Raw genomic sequence first — 20230 nt, forward strand, 5'->3', positions numbered from 1 at the left:
AATCGATGGGTAAGATTCTGAGTTACACGCGACTGCGATTGGTTCCGATAGGCACGATAACCTTACCGACGGTTTGCTAAAACTGCCTATTACTTATGTGCAAGGTATTTGCGGCAAAAGAAGAAAAATAACCATATAGTTGTCTCTAAGTGGTCAGATGTTCGCCAAAAGAACCCGATAATTATTATTTTTTTTTTTTTCAATTTCATTTTCTGCAACATTTTTGTGCCGTTTTATTGCGCAAATAGCCTTATGTCTGCTGTTTGTGGCCCTCTATATCACATTTAATAATCCGTTCCCACTCCAAAACGTGATATCTTTACTCCTGGAGGACTAACAACTTCGCCTTCTGCCTCTATTTCGCCATCTTGCGGTCTCTTTCGTCAAATGCCTCTTACTTTTGTTTTTTTTTTTTTTCGCCAAAACTTTCTCGGAGACGTGTGTCCACTTCAGATAAGTCTCCATCTTTTGTGGTTTCCTCGGGAATTCGATTTTCTTTTTCCGGGCCTCATCACGATTTCTTTTCCGTATCTCCTTTTCAAATGATTTTGTTCCCCCACGCGATTGTTTGTTTGTTTGTCCTGCTTCGCTATTTCGGAATTCGAAAGAGCTTCCGTCGTCGCTGCCTTTCAATTACGTCACGACTCCTCCACATAATGCCAAAGTGTTTTAAAATTTATTTTCGTGTTAGCGCCGCGAAGCAGCTGGGGCTATGAGTGGCGTACAGGCGTGTACAGATTAATGCCGAAGTTCCTTTGCGTTTCGTTCTGTGTCTTACGACCGTGAGCGACATATCTAATCACGGAAAATACTGCGCTCTCACGGGAGATCACAGCTTGGAAGTAGCATCGACATCAACAACAGCAACAGCCCCGATGAGCATCAGCGCCCTCGTGCGACACCTCCGGACTCTAAATAAGTCGCTCCGTTGTATTCCGCTGGAGTTTTCTACACTCTTAAAAATGAACTTCACCTCATAGCACGTTCCTAGCCAACCATCATCTCGAATGATATCGTTATCTGACTTGATTTGTTGAAAACGGGAGGCGTACGCCCTTTTTGTGACAATTATAAACAGCATAAGTGTCACAAAAAAGGCGTACGCCTCCCATTTTCAACAAATCAGGGCAGATAACGATATCAATCGACATGACGGTTGGCTAAGAGCTTGTTATGCGGTGAAGTTCATTTTTAAGAGTGTAGAGTCACTAAATAAGACTGTAGAGTTTTCTGACCAGAGAGAGTATTGAGAGACCGTGGATAAACTTGCCGGTTTGATGACGGAAGGAAGTCACTGAAAAGGTTAGCCAGCTGTAGGACTCGAACCCACATCTTCTGGATTACCGGTCCAGTGCTCTTACCAATTGAGCTAAGCTAACACTTTGTATGTATGCTAAAATACTACCACGTATGCTAAAACTTTGTGTGTATTTGACCTTTCTATGTGTTCCCGCCTCAGATCATCAATCCCCATCTTACCGGCTTACTTTGCTGGACATCCGCTGTCACACGGTGACGTTTTCACTCGTGACTTCTGACGTGAGACTTACGGCTACAGGGAGAGGCGTCTGCAGACGCGTTGCGTTGCGCTCGAAATACTGTGAAACCCTTTAATTTCGCGACACAAATTTTTGGCGAATCGGGAACAGGGCACATATTCGCGGCTACTAAACTTCGCGAAATCTAGACGCTAAAGTTTGTGGCTTGGTTGCCTCACTTTGGTGATGCGCCTTAAACTGTCCTTTCTATATTTAATTAAGGCTCTATTGCGCACGCTCGTGCTATAAAACAGTACTGACTAGCAACCAAGCGTGAGAATAAAGTTTATGATTGTTCACTGTTTTGAAAGTGTCAATTTTCGCATGCCCTTAAATTCGCTAAAATACTTGCGCGCGAATATAGAGTTTTTACAGTACGTTTTTTACTTCCTCCATTCCACCCAGACCTGTGCCCGTTACTCCAAAAAAGTAATTGATTACCGTTGCTCTTCTAGCAAAAGTAACTGATTACTGTTACAAATTACTCGACTCAAAATGTAACTGAGTCACTAGTATAGAAGTAACGCGTTACTCGGGCCGTAACTTTCAATTCATGCAAATTTCCGCCCCTGTGCGCTTCGAAAAAACAAACAAAAAGAATAACCCAAACTTCCAAATGATCGGGACAGCTGAAATAGCGCCAGAGACCCGCGCGCGAGAAGTAGCAATAATATTTTTTTCCCGCTTACTACGGTAGAACAGCCCAACAAAGACGCAGGAAATTTGTCACAGAGCATCGTTATTTTGAGTCAGACTCTACTTCAAAAGTAACTGATTACTCAGTAATTGATTTCTCAAAATTGTAATCGATTTACTCGAAAAATTACTCGTTCAAAAATGTAACTGATTACTCGAAAAATTACAAAAAAAAAGTAACTGATTACAAGTAACGCAGTTACTTCTAACGCGTTAGGTATACAAGTCTGATTCCGCTCCTTGCCTTTTACCTCCACCACGTCCATCTTTTTTTTTTTTTCAGCACATTTATTGCGCAGCCTGTGCATGCGCTGGTTTACCTTAATCTTAAATTACGCTTTCTTCGAGGACACCTCAATGGAGAGAGAGAGAAAGTTCTAGTGGACCACTTTAGCTGTTCACCAGAGCGTATACCGCCATGATTAGGATCGTTTCGTGCTTTTTATGAATGGTGCGCGCCCTTCGTAAGATTTTTACACCTGCGCGATTTTTTTTTTTTTTTTGAGGCAGATGCGTCGGTTTTGGTGACCCATGAAGCTCGACCTTGTCTTCCTCTTTCCGGTTCCAGTAGAAAGTTCTGAATGGAAGGATGTTGCAGGTGTCTCAGTTCCACGTGGTTTTCTTTTCTATATGAAGCTGTTTTATGTAAGCTTTCAATGTACTCTTAAAAAAAAAAGTTTTTTTTTCCTTTTGTCTTTACGCGGGTCATCGTTTCCACGTAGCGTGTGTACGTCCTGCTAAAACCTGCCAGATTTATTTTAAATATGATGACGCGTGTTCCCGTGCGCGTAGTTTTCTAAAAACTGAACATACTACACGCATTTTGCGGCTGTCGGCACAGTTCCCCCTGAAGTCGGCCCAGGACGCATATACCAACCCCCCCTGCGTCCTCCACGCCTCCCTGCTGTCCTCTCTCCATCTGTCCACGTCTGTACGCCGCTCATAACCACAGTTGCTTCGCAGCGCTAAAACGGAATTTAAAAAAGAAAAAAGCATTTTGTGGCAGATATTGTTCTGCTTTTTTGTCGAACTGAACACATTAGCTCTCTTTTTCGTATTACCAGCGTGCTGCTATATCGTTACGAGGTGGACTTGATGTTTCTCACGCATTGGTACGTGATTTTTTTATTTATTATTATTATTTTTTTGTCGCTTCGTGTTATCTTGCTCGACAGCATTCTTTGTTCCTCCATTCTCCGCAAAAAGAAGAAGAAGAAGAAGAAAAAAAAAGAAAAGGAATGAAGGTGAGACAGACGGCAATGAGTCGCTTATAGACTCCAATCGTCTCCAACGTAAATTCCACACGTGGCCATGATTAACGGGCCACAACACAAGCGCAGCACCGTTACCCTGTCGCGAACGCGCTATAAAAAGTGGGAATGGAATATATGAATAATTCAAAAGCATGTGTCTATACCTATAGCCCGCATTAACAGGTCATTACAAATACGACGCTCTCTGTAAATCACGCTCATTTTTTATCGAACGAAAATAAAAAAAGCAACGAAGAACACACGATCGCCCTCTTTTTTTTCTTTCTTTCTCTGTTTTTTAGGACTGAGGCAGGTGGTTAAACGGGGAAAAAATGTTGCTTCTTTTTTTTGTCGGGTGGAGCCCATTGCCGTTGTGAAACATGGGTAAGCCCTTCGCAGGCAAGGTGTTATAAGTGTGTTATGAGATATAATTTGGTTGAAAGCAACGCATAAAAAATAAAGGAAGGAAGAATAGCGCGCGTGCGAGAGAAGAATTAAGAGTAAATATACACGGAAAAGTAGTAATGACTGGTAGTCGTTTACTTTGGAAAACAGTTGTAAATATTATTGAAGGGAAATAATTTGCATTAGGCAGTCATCACAAAGTAGTAAGACTGCACCGGTTTCAAGAAGGTAACAAGTAATTGCAACAGCAGGAACTTGTAGCTGTAAGCAAAAATGATAATACCGTTTTGACAACGCATGACAGGGTATTTTAGGTTAGTGCATCTTGTAAATTCGGTTCATTAATCGTTGTAACGTCATGTAAAAGTATTTCAGTGAGAAATAGCTGCTGGCTTTCCGAATAATTCATTTCATTTTCATTTCATTTTTATCGTGCACGCGGTGTTGCGTATACCACAATTGTCACGCACTTGTTTACAAGTACTCCGACGTCGCCGTGCCAGCACTGAACAGCTGTTTCGGCCTTATTGGGCCATGCATCGTCAGCAGTGCGCAGTTTGGCCACCTGCGCACTGCTGACGATGACCCAATAAGGCCGAAACAGCTGTCAAATGATGGTATACGGCGACTTTTGAGTATTTGTAAACATACATGCACAGTACGTGCAGCCAAAGAGCTTTGGCTTTAAGTAGCTCAGGGAAAAGGTGCTGACGCCAGGAATTGAACCATCTTTTTTTTTTTTTTTTTTTTCCTTTCTGTCATGCACTTGTACTTTGACGTTATGTGCGATGCCGGAAAATGACACACGTGATGCCGGTGGTACGAAGGCATATTCTGTGCTCAGCGTGGCATCGCGCTCAGCTATAGTTTTGACTAAAAGTTTTGCAAGTAGTCCTGCATTTTCCCCAAGAATTACTAATTGTCAAATTCAGATTACGCCGTCGTCCGTGTACGCAGAGAAATGGATTTCTTATGATTTCAAACGATCGCCGTTGTCTCTTTCACAATTCAAATCCGCCGACTTTGAGCGGGGAAATTAACAACAACATCAACAACAAATAAATCGTGACTATATGACATGGGGTGATTCACCGCTGGAGAACAGTACACTACCCCATTACACGCGAAACATTAGCTGTGAGATATGATAATGAACTTAGTTATAGATGTACAAGCACAACAATTGGGCTGTCCTCCACTGCCTGAGGTATGCCGCTCAAACGGAAGATGAAGAAAACACACACACACACACATGCAAGATGCACCAATGGTCATTGAGATACAGAGTATGTCTCTACAGCGTCTGGAGCAAACCCGTAACAAGAGGAATTCCAAGAACATCGGAAGACATTGACGGCGTTGCACGTGGCTCTGACATGGACTGCCGCAGCTCAAGGCGAAAAACACCGATTTCGGGGGAAAAAGTTACACATTGAAAAGCATACCCCGAAATTCGACCGATAATAAACACCGAAAACGCAACGCCTTGCACATTAGTTAACTGAGATTGTACTAATAACCTAAAAACATTACGTACTTCCAGCAAATGAACGCCAGATACAGCATAGAAGACCAATATTTATAGCGCTCTACACGATGATAATTTTAATCGACTTTCAGAGAGACAGATGGCAAGCGGCATTTTTGATTGAATAACATCCAGTTGCGCAAGATCAGTAAACACGAGTGTCTCTTGGCGGCGGTGCCAAAATGAAACAGTGTTGTCACATGTTAACCGCCAGAGGCAGGTGGTTCGGCTGCACCCCTGCCGGATCACCTGCCTCTGTTTTTGCAGCTGCCGTCTTTTTTAAGGTCACCGAGCCACGTAATCTTCGATGGCCTGCCGCTGTTGATGTAGCACACGGGCGGTATATATGATGGTTCCCGATAATGTGTATGAAGTCTATCAGGCGGTGCTTGGAGCGGTGCCTTGGAGGGACGACGACTGTTAATCCCGTGTTAGCGCCGCGATGCAACTGCGGCTATATGAGCGGCGTACAGACGTCGACAGGTGGAGAAGATGACAGTATAGGAAGGAGTGGGAGACTGGAGGTTAGTGTGCGTCCTGGGCTGACTTCAAGGGGAAGTGTGCCGACATTGGTCTGCAAAGTCTGCCGGAAGACCTTGGGGGGAGGATATATTTATTAGACGAAAGGGAAAAAAAAGCGGGGGAAAGGTCAGCCAAACAGAACGTCGGCTTGCTATTCCGCAACACAAAGAAAATTAATGAAGATGAAGAAAGAAGAAGAAAATAAAGAGAAGTATGAAGGTGAAGAAAGAAGAAAATAAAGAAAAAGAAAAGAAAAGAATCAAGAAGAAAGAAAATAAAAGAATCAAGAAGAAAGAAAAGAAAAGAATCAAGAAGAAAGAAAAGAAGAAGAACGAAGATGAAGAAAGAAGAATAAAATAAAAAAGAAAAGTATGGAAGAACAAAGAAAAGAAGGCTTCCACCAAAGAACGGATGCTTTAACCAGCATCGAACGCGCCGCTGGACATGCGGCTTTCTTGGGCCGTAAAGAGGTAGAAGAAGTGCACATGTACTAAAATTTAATCCTGCCGGCTGAGTAGGATGGACAGATATCGAGGATAAAATACTTTGGCAACGGAGTGAGAACATTTACTCTTTATATAGTGAGCTACGCCTACTTAAAAGTTATCTTCTTTTGTCGCTTAAATGTCCCGCGCTTCGAGGTCCCGCAGAAATTTTTTTAAAAATAAAACGTTAAATGGTGAAAAAAGTGCAGTGGAATATTCGATTATAAATTCTACAGGTCTACGTATAGGTCCACGTCACGCAATACAATTTTGCACGACACGAGCGTACACTAAATTAAAACTATAACCATGGTGCTACTAAGCAGAAACTACAGTCAGATGAATTTCCCAAAACTATTTGACGTGTTCTATGAAAGCAAATTTACCAACAAAAGTTGATGCTATTTCTTGTGTCCAGCCCGAATCGATCTTCAAGCAGGAATGAAAATGTAAAGGGGTCTGTATGAGACGAGCTAAGGTGTGACATCTTTGTTTCGCTCGACGTAGATATACGTAGTACGTTCGATATGTATTTTGCAAAGTTTATCGGTGTGTGGCGAAATATCTGAAAAAAAAAAAAAAAGTAATCGTGTTTCTCTACTGCCAGCAAGTACTATGTCTGTATCAGTTGATTCTCATAGCTGCTGTCACTGTGGTGCTCTAGAAGACTAGAAGATCTATAGAGATCTATTCGATTCTTATTGTGATAGGGGCTCATAATTTCTTTCCCCACATCACCACCAGCAGTGGGGCATACAGTATGGCCCCTGGCGATGAAACTCGATCATCTCACGATAAAGTTGTTTGTCTGTATCAGTGCTTGGTCGACGAAAATTTAACGCAGACACGGCATTAAAATATGCGTTCACATATGCTGAACGCGTCATAAAGGATTTTCACAAGCGAGACGTGGCGCAATAGACCTCTCCCTGTTTGTAAACAAATGACGTCATAGTGTTCGACAGCGCCACACCACTTTGGTAGAGTTGACCTACGCTGGAAGCTAGCCGGCGAAGAAGGTCGCGCCCGAAAGCCATGGTCTTGAGGGGATTACGATGGTCCCTAAAAGAGACGCGTCCTTGGGTCCTACTTCTTTTTTTTTTTTTTTCTGTAGGAGGCAGCGAACAAGTGCCCATTCGTGGAATCCAGCCCTCCCCTTCCAATTTGTTTCGGTTTCAGTCTGTCTACCAACGTCATGATGACGTTTCTCGGGTAGAGGTCTATAGAACACTATATGCACTTCCATGTCGAAAAGTGAAAAAATCCAGCGATCCACGAAGCTTCAGGTCGCGAGCTGTTGATATTTCGCTTCAGACCTGAGCCTTTTGCATCAGTATGCACTTCCATTGGCACATGGGGCTTGCTAGCTTTTCAGAAAAGCCCAACCGTACACTGGACGACGTTGTATCGAGGTCTACTTAACGGAGTGCCGCTGGAGGCGCAAAGAGCGCCGCAACAACCGCGTCCAAAAGAGAGGGATAGCCGGAGGCGTTGGCACGCGCGCATTGAACACCTGCTCCTCCTCAATGTGCACTCCGGGCAGGTTCTTTATCGTAACCTTCTATCGACCTCGTAACTATCTCCAGCGGGCATGCGCACAACGGCACCAACATCTGGCGCGTGCGTCCGAATCGGCTCGCAGCTGCCACCGAATGCGGATATGTATATTGGACCCATTATCGCTAATTTCGACGTCGCGAGCCGCGGCGACGGTGCCCCGAATTGAATCGTGAACTGGGATAGATTGGGGCTTTCATCTGCTCCGTAACTGGCCGGGTTCGCATGTGCGATTTTCCAGCTGCTCTTAAACGAAGGTTGGGTTCACACATGCGTTTTTCAAGCTCGATTGCGTCGGCGTAAGAGGATGCTTTCCTGAAGGGGGAAGGCTAGAGCTACCCTTCGTAATAGACCTCTCCCTGTTTACAAACAGATGACGTCATATGGTACAGCAGCGCCGCCAACTTGGTAGACTGGAACTACTGTAGCAAAAAATCAATAAGTCGGAAGAAAGCCACGTTTAAATATAAGGGAAAAAATTAGCCGAAGCTCTTTGGCTGCACGTATAGCGTATGTTTGTAAGTGCTCAAAGTAAGTGCTCTCAGTACTGGCATGGCGACGTTTGAGCACTTACAAACATCAGTACTGTCATGGCGACGTTTGAGTACTTACAAACGTTTAAATATAGTTTTTCATATCGTAATGTTTTACGCAATTCCTCGCATATTATCAGTTGTATGGCCTCGTTCTGCTTCGTTCTACCGGTAACCCTCTCTTTTCGGTAGCCCTTACTAAAGATGACTACCGGGCTTTTTCGTCTTCAGGAGTCTGGAGGGCACGAGTTTCTCCCGGAATGAACGTGGTCGTGGGTACAAAGCAAGCGCGAACTAATAACAAAACACATTGCGCACAGGATTACGACGTTGACTTACGAGACGACCCAAGCAGCACAATGTACTGAAAGTCGAGTGCAATAGGGGTGGCCGGTATGTGTTTTTTTCAATGTTCTTTAGTTTCACAAGTCTGTTCAAGGCCTTCCACCTACCCGTCCACCCCTATTGCACTCGACTTTCAGTACATTGTGCTGCTTGGGGATGCAACCAACCCTTGGGTGGAGCCTTCTTTTCTTTCCGCGGCCCAAGCAGCACAATGTACTGAAAGTCGAGTGCAATAGGGGTGGACGGGTAGGTGGAAGGCCTTGAACTGACCCGTGAAATTAAAGAACATTGATAAGACACATACCGTCCACTCCTATTGCACTCGACTTTCAGTACATTGTCCCCAGCAGCACAATGTACTGAAAGTCGAGTGCAATAGGGGTGGACGGTATGTGTCTTATCAGTGTTCTTTAGTTTCATAAGCCTGTTCAAGGCCTTCCACCTACCCGTCCTCCCCTATTGTACCCGACTTTCAGTACATTGTGCTGCTTGGGGTGCTGCTTGGGGGTGTATCGGGATGACGGGCACGCGAATGAAGAGACCAAAGGGATTAAAAACGTGACATCATTGGTGTGTACCACTAATACAAAGAAGCGACCCTTGACCTTCGTGAAGGAATACGGCTTTGTGAAACGGCGATGTTCTCCATCGGAGCTGTTTCGGTTTCGCAATGTCTACCGACGTCATGATTACGTCACGGTGACGTTTCTTCGATAGAGGTCTATTCGCAAAAATTGGCAAGGAGAAACGTTTCTGTTTTTGCAAATTTTTGTGTTCTCTAAGCGACAGCGTTCAATCGCCAGGTTACGAACGGTGCTGTTATCGAAGGCATAAAATGGATGGCAACCCAAGCAAGCTGCAAGCAGCGCAATGTACTGGACGTGCAAGTACGCATAGGTGTAGGTGGATAGATGGAGGTGGTTCGTGGGGAAGCTCTACGAAATGAAGTACTGCACCGCGATAGGGCACCTTGTCAGCCACCCTCATGCGCTCGTACTTTCAGTACTGTGACATTGCGTTGCTCGTTAAAGAAGATAAGATAAGAGTGTGAGTGAAGAAAGAAGGAGAACATAGAGAAGAAGAAAAAAAAACTGAAAAATCGATTATTCAGAGAGAGAGAAAAAAAAACTGTTTTTAGGTAGCAGAAGCACTCCACACTGAGAAAGTGACTGACTTTTAAGAGTGTATCAATGTTCTCTGGAACTACCGGCGTATCCATTCTACTGCTTCCGAAAAAGAAATCGGGAGCAACTCAGCAGCCAAGCATATATATTCCCCAGGGCCAAAGACGAGGGGGGCCTCCCTCTGCCGCGGGTGCCAGGTGCACTCGAAGGCTCTTTCTCTCTCACTCCATTTCTTACCACGCGGGCGTTTCTTTTCTCCCTGATCCGCTACTTGCTCAATACGCAGACAAGAAAACGAAGATCGCCTTCAAGATGGGCAGCAGCAGAATCTAGTCGCCACCTGCCGATGCCTCGAGGGTGGCACGCGATCTGGCGGGCGCATGGTTCGCACGCGCGGCATCGCCTCCGCCGCCGCCTTTGTTCTGCGGCGTTAGACTTAATGATAATTAACGACCGGTGCATGCGCCATTGTTCACAGGAAAAGGCCAAGTTTAAGAAAGATGTGCGGAAAGATAACGCTGTGAAATATGGAAGGGGATTCTAAGACAATGGATGCTGAAGACTGAAGAGCTCTGAATATAATATTTACTCTTTTAAATACGTACGTGGGATTTAAGTAGCGAGTTATGATTCGTTTTTTAAGAATATTCTCCGGCAAGAAGGGCAGAAATTGGTAATAATGTTGATTGGGTCTAAACATATATCTTCAGCTTCTTTAGCTATGATGTACCCGCGTACCTGTGTGCAGTGTGTGTGTTTTAGTGTGCTGTGGTTTTGCCTATACCGTTCTGACGTCTTACTGACTCCACTGACTATTGACCCTATTTAGCATCGTTCATCACCTCATCATCGGGACACATCGCATCCTGCCCCATTGTGCCTTGGGGTAGTGGGCCGCACCTTATGTGGCGAATTTCCCCATTCATTATCATTACTTTATTTGTTGTTACTTGAAGCTAAAAAACAACTATATACGTAGTCATGTAAGACATAAAAGTCCTCGAGGATGAAGTACTTCATCTTAAAAGTCAAGACTATACGGAGTACTGATAGTTAAACGCTAGCAGAGCTTCGAGGATGTTAATCGTGAAAGGTGTTTTAAGCTCCCGAAACGCATAAAAACCGTGAAGAGCGCTAAATGTGGCTGCAACGTTAAAATCTCGACGTATATTTTTTAAAATCGATCGTGTTGTACCCACTAGTATACGCGTAAAAAAGGACACAAAAAAATCCGCTTGGAAAGCTAAGCTCTGAACTATTAAACACACTTGTTACATTTGAATAGCTCACTTACAACGTATACACTTGCCTTCTGATGCCAACACAGGCTTCTCATTAACGTGATTGTGCCTTATACGTCGTCCTATTCCACCGAATGTACGACGAGAAGCTCGCCCACAGAGTGTTGTCGCGGCAACAAACACGACGCCTTTGTTCCGAACAACCGTAATGTAATCATATATTAGTTTTGGCGCATATATATAGTTGCGTAAGTTTCGTACCGTACGTGCCGGAATTCCTGACAGTCGTACGCAGGGGGTGGTATGCTATAATGAGGGAAGCATGCAAATTACCCTCCACGCATATTTCCCGATGGGGAGCTTCCGGCGAAACTTTGCTTTCTGAGGAATGTCTCATTAGCTGAGAGAACGACGTGTTTTGGGGGATAGGCGACTTCCATATCCCGTCTCTCCCGTCATTTACAATGATCCGCTTGTAAATAAGCAAAGCGTTGGATGTGTGACAGGCATGTGCGCGGTATACGAGCGTGGAGGTAGGTATTTATATTTTTACCATTTTTGCAACCGCGAAGCAGTTAGTATATTGGCTTTGAGCGGGGTGCAGACGTGGACAGTCAAATGTGGTTGTTTGTTGCTTCGTTATGGCCATTAAGAGAGGTTAGCCTGGACAAGCCAGCTTGCTACTTTTTGCGCGCTGCATGGTCGGCGGATGGATACGGTCAAAATGTTCCGCGCGGTTTTTCCTGTGCTACGGCTAGAGGGCGACACAGAATGACGCGGTTTACGGGGCTTTGAGACGGTATTTATCCGTACTCACTTTTCATGCTTTTTTTATAAAAACGGAAAGTGGTAGACATATAACTTTGATGTCTATCGATTCCTCAAATAATTCCAGAGAGAGTAAATGGAAAGGTTTTTTACAAATGGCTATAGAAGTTTAATGAAACCTGTTCAAAGAGGGAGGAGAAAAATTGTGTATTTTTTTTCGCATTCGTGACGTCGCCGTAAAATACATACGACGTATATAAGAAATCTGGTAGCGTAATGCTCTTCATCTCGTCTTCCTCTTTATGATGAAAGCACCCGCGTCAAAATCTGCGCGGCGGTTACCGAGAGAAAGCATAAAAACTGTTCCATAGGAAATACATTGGGACGGAGACTGGGAGTTGTCGCGGGTTGGAATCCGGGTACCGGCTCTGCTGTCTGAGTTTTTTTTTTTCTTCTTCTTTTTTTGCCGGGTTTTCCAGCAGTCTTTCCAGGCACATGTCGGTACATTTACCCCTGAAGTCGGCCCATGATGCAAACTAACCCCCTTCTCCATCTATTCGTCCTTGCGTCCAAGGCCGACATGAGAGGAAGGTGTGCAGCGATCCGCTTCGAACCACCACTCATGGCCACAGTTGTGTCGTGGTGCTATAATATGGAGTAAAAAAAGACTAGTTCTTCCTATATCGCACGCTTCTTACTCTGTGAAGCACATTTACGAAGCATAAATTACGAAATTTTTATCGTGCAGTTTAAAAACGTGTTCAATTTTTTTTTATCTTAAAATTTCTAATGTGCGTGTGTGTTTATAGCACGTTTCTTCAAGGCTGAGTTACAGTATAATATTTCGTTTAATACTTTATTGTAGGGTATAATGATACTTTTTTCTGTCCCCGATTTGTCCGCCTCCGCGCTTGCGTCGGCTGCATTGTTCACAGTACCGGATATTAATGTCACTTTTTATCGTTTCGGCACCGGTTTTTTATCAGCATAAATCACGGGTACCGGATATTAGAAAAGACGCGCACAACGCAGACATTATAATTTTAAGGGAGCGACCAATTGACGAAGTAAGGTGCTGTTACTTTTAGAATAGTGTACCAACCTGCACGTAACGCAAAACACGTTATCTTGTCAAGCTGTATGCTGTCCTCTTCTTTTACGACTGTTACATATTATTTTGTCACTTTTCATTCCTCCATGCTGCCTCGATCAAAGTCATCTCCAATGTGTGACACTGACACGCACGATTAACGCGTGATGTGTACCTGTACCAAGCGTAATGGGGGTAGATAGGTAATCTATGGTATACTAACCACAGAAAGGAAATTGAAACGATCGTTAAGTCCTTCGAAGCAGGCATCCATCATCTATAGGCTGCGCCTCAATGTTCCCCACAACGGCCGTCTATTGTTTAAGCACCGAAAGGTTCCCTCGCCAAATTGTAGCGAATGCGACGTCACAAAGGACGCTGCACACGTCATTTTAGACTGCACTAAATACAGAGACCATCGCCGTTTCTTAGAATCGTCGCCTGCCCATCTGGATAACCGCCCTTTCAGCACCGAAAAAAAAAAAGTTCTTGGATGCTGGCCTCTACCGGTCGTACATGTGGTTATGGAATTTTTCAAATCACGTGACCTTCTCAACGTCCTCGGATGCCTCCGGGTTTCGAAAATTCACTAAACTGTTTCACTAAAATGCTAAACCAAGTTCACTTCAAATTACATTACAGGCTATGTTAATTTCGTACCTGCTATCACAATTCAAAACTTTAATTCTGTTACGGAGCTACAATCGAAATTATACCGGTCTCTTTTCTTGCTTCGGCGCTAAGCAGTGTACGTCGTTTCAGCTCGTGCATCGGTGGTTTTAGTCCATGTTGCGCGTGCCACGCCATGGAGCAATCCCGTTGAAAAACATAGTGCGCGTTAGGAAGCAGACTGGCGTCGCTGTCCGAAGGATGTGATGATGAAAGTTGTTAATGGAACATTCGCGATGACTGTTGCGGGCCACACTTCAGTGAATCGGTATTGAAAAATGCAGCAGTGCGCATCATGCCGCTCATATACGGAACACTACGATCGAACCCGTTCACCACAAGCTCACGACAGGTACGCGCGCGATTCTCCTGCTGTCTCATTGCCTCCGGGGGATCTCATTCGTTGCCACCAAAGACGGCTCTGTTTTCATTGCGTTTTTCTCCTAAACGGTCGCGCTGTGTGAACTAATTTTCCTTGCATTATACTTTCATTTGATTAAAGGTACTGTAAAGCAGTAGACAAGCATGATATGCCGGTGATGTGACTAGAGACTTTGTTGCTTCTAAATACCATATGCGGAACTATACGACCGACAACGTGTTATAAATATTTTTAATTTGCCACGAAAAATGCGGCGTAGTGGAGCGGTGCGACGCCTGGTGTCAAACAACCCCATGTACAGCGGGCAACACTGAAAATTGGTATTACACACTATTACATCGGAACTTCGTTATTTTAGTAACCATACTATTAGTTTCCCTGTTCACCTATGCATTCTAAAACCCCTGTTAGCAGAGTTTTTTTGCGAAGTAACCCAGCGCTGGCCGCTGTTCGATGGAGGCTCTCCCTACTTCTCTACTGCGCCTGCGCGCTCCTTCTGTTCGCGGCCTCTTTCGAACGAACAAACTCTCTCTGCGAACCTCTGTGAACAAACAAGTCCCGACGCTGTCTGGCTTCTTGAACGTCTGACACATTTTTTTTCAACGGCTCAGCATTTCATTTCAGTTCGCTTATCCGTTTATCCTCAGATGTGGATCGTTGTGCGAATTGCAGGGACGGATCTTATGGTGGATTGTGGTGTATTGTTATGTCGGGCCCAGTGTTATGCGCATACAATGTGGTTGCCGCGGTATGTGGCAGGAGTACGGAATCATTTCTAATACCTAGTACAGTGTTGCCCGTAATCTTTAATTGTAATTTTCTAATTCATTGCACCGTCGATTGGAATGAAACTTGCGCAGTTTTTGTCCTGGTGGCTTGGACTATCGAATAGCCACACTAAATGGCATTTGATCGGTGCTGCTTTACAGTATTTAGTATTTAGTCTATACGTTCATTTGAACTCTTATTTCATTCACTGGACTTATTCATCAAGTGGACCCTACTTCTTTTGCTTTGTTTTGTGTGTGGTCTTTCTTATTTTTTAATGCCTCTTGGTCATCTTGAGGTTTGTTTTTCCCGCTTTCTTTTTTATTCACGAGTACTGGAGTAGCCGACCCGACTTTGTCTCACAGCTCCATATTTTTCATATACCTCAATCAACAAGCAACAACAACAAATAAATCATGACTATCAGTCAATCGTTCGAAGCAAAAATTGCTCCGTTACGTAAGTTATTCCGATTATTTTGTATAATCGCCGCTATTTTACCGTCCGTTGATACCGTTTAGAGCTTGTGATTTCCTTTTTCAGCGAGGCATTCACGCTAGATGACGCTCTAGTTGACTGCACCTGTCGTCAGCTTTAGGGCCCACTTTTCGGCACGCTTGCTTGCACTGCTCGCGGGCTTTATTTCTTTGAGGCGTCACCTGCGTCTACTTCTCATTACGTTGGACACTCTCGGAGAAACTAGGCAGCTCAGAGAAAAAAGATAACAAGATAAAAAAAAAACGTCTGACGGCCTTATAAATAAATAAAAAAAGACGGGACTCGCAATTACACGCTTCTATGGTTCCCAAGTACAACGGGCAAGAGCTCTGTCTTCTCCAAGTACCCCCTCTTCTCGTTTCTTTCCCCACTTTCTCTTTCTCTCTCTCTCTCTCTCTTTTTTTTTTTTTTTTTCAAATCGTGCTTTAGTTTAGCAACATTGCTTTTTTTTTCTCTCTTTCGTTTAATTTCACCGAAACGAGAAAATACGCTTTTATGTTTTTTTGTTTCTATGCACCACGCGTTTGCTCAAAAATTAGAAAAGCAAAGAGACAGATAAATTTTTGAATCTGTATTGCACCACCATCTACGCAGAATGTATATACTTGTGACGTTCTGTTTACCATGTGTTTTTTCAAGATTGGTACTCGAACGCTGAGATTAAATGCCTTCTGACTTTTAATCTCGCTAAGCAATCTCACAGAACCACACAGCATCTTAAGACTTTCATGATCGTACTATAAGCTCTTTATATAGTGGCCTCATCGTTCTGGAGATATAGCACCTTGGAGATACGGACTTAGGAATAAATTTATCGAACTATTGCTAATCCTCTTAGTCTTTTTTGTGTCGTCATATAAGATAGGCGCACGCGTACGAGCATTGAAACATTTGTGCTGATGGTCCATTCGGTACGCACGAATAACCCAGTTCTGTGTGCTTTCGAAATAGCAATACTTCAAACGCTCCAGCAACGTATCTAAGTGGTAAAGGTCATGCTAACTGAGAAGTGGTGGGTTCGAACCCTACTACTGTCTCTGATGACGTTTTCCTGGGTTTCCCCGGCAGGCTCCCCAGACAGCTGTTTGCACTGTTCCCTCTGAAGTCGGCCCAGGACGCTTACTAACACCACCGTGTCCTCCTCCTGCTTTCTCCAGCTAGCCCTCTCTCCATCAGTTCACGAATGTACACTGCGCATATATATAGCGACAGTTACTTCGCGGTGTCAACACGGGAGGCGTTTCGCTGTAGTTGTTCGCACAGATATTTAATCGATAACGTATTGAACATCCCTTCGTCCCCGCCGAATATTAACGTGTTCCCCTATCCATATATTCTCGGCGCCATATTGGAAAAAAAAAATGTTCAAATTAAAACCGCCCCGATAAATCTCCCCCCCCCCTCTTTTTCTTCTCTCTTTCTCACTCGTCATTTGTGTAATGGCTGTCACATTTCACCGCCCATTTCAATCCAGCCATTTTCTCTCTCTCTCTCTTTCTCTCTCTCTCTTTCTACCCCAACCAGTAGTACCGTACGTCAGTTGTAATATACGTTCACTGCGCGGAACCAGTCACAGCTGCGGTGAATCGGCCACTGTTGGGAACCCAAGCCTCTTTTCGCTTATTATCACCACGAAGAAATATGTCGGAATTAACCGGTAGCCCCATCTAGCGGAGGAGTAACGCATTCCTTCCCAGGATACGACGCAGCATTGATACTGCGCGTCATTGATATTTTAATAACCCCCGTCTAGACGCGTGGCTGTCGTCAAGACGGCGCTTTCGAAACCCATTCTTGGAACGCCCGTTCCCAAGGGCTTGGTATTCGTAGCGATTATGCGCGATGTACACTTCTTTTTTTTTTTTTTTCGAGTATGGTTTCGATATTTATGTGAATTAGAATATGAATTAGGGTGATCTGGGATTCTCCGGAATGGTCTGAATTGCGTGTAAGTGTCTTACGAAGTTACGTTGTGTTCTGGCTTCTGGTAATACTCTAGCGGTTTTGATCTTGAGCTGCGCACGAGACAATGACGCTTGAAAATTTTGCGTCGTTCAGAGGCGATACTGTTAGGAGAAAATAGTACAAGAGTTCGCTTCAACCTCTGCGACTCCATACGTCTTTGGGTGCTCATGTTAAGGTGTATGCTGAAGGTTGGTCTTTAAGGTTGATCAAAATAATGGTCGCGGTTCCGCTTAAATACTAAGAAATATATATGCGTTCTCTATTAATTTATTTGCATATCTATTTATAGTTATTTACTAGAAAGTATTATTCGTTTAGATAACCATTAACATCAATTTTATTGTTATCTACCTGGCACAGAACAGAGCGAACCCTTTGAAGAAGTTGAGCTTGAGTTTGATTATAGAAGAAAAAAAAAAAACGATATTGAATTCGTCACCTGACGAATTCTGCTACTCCCACAAAGGAAATGAAATGAAATGAAAAGATTAAAATAGAGAAACATCACCCCTGCCGGCCACCGAACTCTGTACGTGCACATGCGTAGCTCCATCCCCTAGAAGTGAAATGAATTGCGAGAACCTAACAAGAACAGGGAACTCGACGACACATGCCTAGAATGCGCTCCTAAAATACAGATTCCATATCACTGCTCACTATGACGTTGACAAGCACTGATAACTCCGCATCTCTCTTCTTGGGTTTCCATACACTCAGCGCCTTGTCTGTATCGAAGGTTCTATTGTCCAAGCGGTCTATACAGGGTGTTTCAGTTAAATCCCCGGGCTAAATAATTCGCGAACGGGTGCACCAATCCACGAACTTTCTTTTTTACAAGTATCTGTCCGATACCACCTACAAGCTGCACACCGTGTGAATGAGTGGGAGGCGCTCATTATTAAAATAAAAATGCAAATGAGTTTTGTAAAAAAGCTTCTGAAGCAGGGCGCTGTCGCCATTAAAATGGGTACTACCCCTTTTGAGACCTTCAATGGACACCTTTTAGAGAAAAATCTGCCATCGAAGCGGGTCATTTGTTGCAGTAATTAATTGGTTTCGGTTTACGTATTTTTGTCGCGGCTGGTCGCGGCGCAGCGCAAAAGGACGCTCTCTCACTCCCTTATCCATCAATAAATTACGTCCTTACATTAATGAATTACACCAATGAATTACACCAATGAAATACGCCCTTTTGCGCTTCGCCGCGACCAGCCGCGACAAAAACACGTAAACCGAAACCAATTAATTACTGCAACAAATGACCCGCTTCGGTGGCAGATTTTTCTCTAAAAGGTGTCCACTGAAGGTCCCAAAAGGGGTAGTACCCATTTTAATGCCGACAGCGCCCTGCTTCAGAAGTTACGCTTTTTGACGAAACTCATTTGCATTTGTATTTTAATAATGAGCGCCTCCCACTCATTCACACGGTGTGCAGCTTGTAGGTGGTATCGGACAGATACTTGTAAAAAAGAAAGTTCGTGGATTGGTGCACCCGTTCGCGAATTATTTAGCCCGGGGATTTAACTGAAACACCCCGTAGAGCAGACTTCAATGAAGAAGTCATGCAGCCGTGTTACAATAGCCCCTACCTGCAGTTCACAAACACACAGCTGAGCGAAGAAAAAAAAAGGGGGGGAAGAAATAGCGCCTGGCAACTTTCAACCAGAAATCCACTTATAACGAGTGTCTAGCAGGATAAATTGCTTTCAGTGAGCCATATAGTGTGCTGGCGTTGAACGCACAGCGCCTGCCGTCAGGGAACACCGCTGCTTCCGCCAATCCTGGAAGGATAATCGCATCGAGGTTGGCGGCAGGGAAGGACGCCGTTGTTTGGCTAGCCAAGTATAGTTAATTAACCTTTGAAGAGCTGCGTGAGCTAGATAGGAAAGTGCTTTTCTAGTGCGCGCGCAACGGGCAGTATTCCCGCCGGCTTGGTTTTCGCTCCACATAGAGCGCATGTTGTGCAACGCCACGGCTATATGATAACTTCAACTTGCACAAGGAAGCGAAACATCGCTGGTTTTGTTTGTCCTGTTGTTAGTTCAGAGATTTTGTAACTACTTACATTGAATATACGTATGTTTAAATACGTTATATGTGCATACCAAAGCGTCACAGCTTTCTGTGAGATCTCCAAAAACATCGCGGCCGTCTATGCCCCGCTCCAATCTCTGCTCCTCCGTGCACTACGTGTTCTTTTACGTTGGTTTCCTCGTATGTGTATAACATGAGGTTGGTAGCCTCGTACAATATGAATTCACTGGCTTATTCGCTCGTTGTCACGTCCTTATCCATATTGTGTCACTCCCGAAACACTTCCGATATACAGGGAACAATACAGTTCAGATATAGTGAACAGTACGTTCCGGATATAGTAAACAATATAGCGCGTGTTGCGAACCAGAGGGCCCACTCCGTTTAAATGTGCTGCAGACGTATACTTCTGTAAGAGCGCTTGGACTATACATAGTTGTTTTATAGTCCCTTATGATGAAGGCACAGTATAATTCCGGTACGCCACTTGTTAGTCGGCACCCCAGCCGATATCTCCCCTACTCTATAGTGCAGGCCACACGCTGTGAATTGGAAGCTGTGAAGGATATTGTCGAAGAGGTATTGCCTTGAACTATTAATGGTCCTGAAACTATGCGGTCACTAGTAACCCCAGTGTTTTGCTGCCATTGCTGTCCATTCCCGGATTTGTTTGTTTGCGTGGATGTTGATGTTGATGTTGAAAATACTAGGGAGAGGTTGAATTCGTCACACGACGACGACGACGACGACGTCTACGTGGATAATTATAGCAAACTGCCTGTAATAATGTCCTAAAGCACGCTATTTGTAGTTCCTATATTGTCCGTGG

General features: G+C 44.1%; 1 protein-coding gene and 1 non-coding gene across 2 annotated transcripts in view; one reads left to right on the forward strand and one right to left on the reverse strand.

The window, feature by feature from the left end:
- The window catches only part of LOC135368981 (TBC1 domain family member 2A-like), a 216382-nt gene that overhangs the window by 111143 nt on the left and 85009 nt on the right, over positions 1 to 20230 (forward strand). The window lies entirely within an intron of this gene.
- Positions 1306 to 1379, reverse strand: Trnat-ggu (transfer RNA threonine (anticodon GGU)). The gene has a single exon. It is a non-coding gene; the product is annotated as a tRNA-Thr (tRNA).

The sequence above is a fragment of the Ornithodoros turicata genome, chromosome 9, assembly GCF_037126465.1.
Source record: "Ornithodoros turicata isolate Travis chromosome 9, ASM3712646v1, whole genome shotgun sequence".
Lineage (NCBI taxonomy): Eukaryota > Metazoa > Arthropoda > Arachnida > Ixodida > Argasidae > Ornithodoros > Ornithodoros turicata.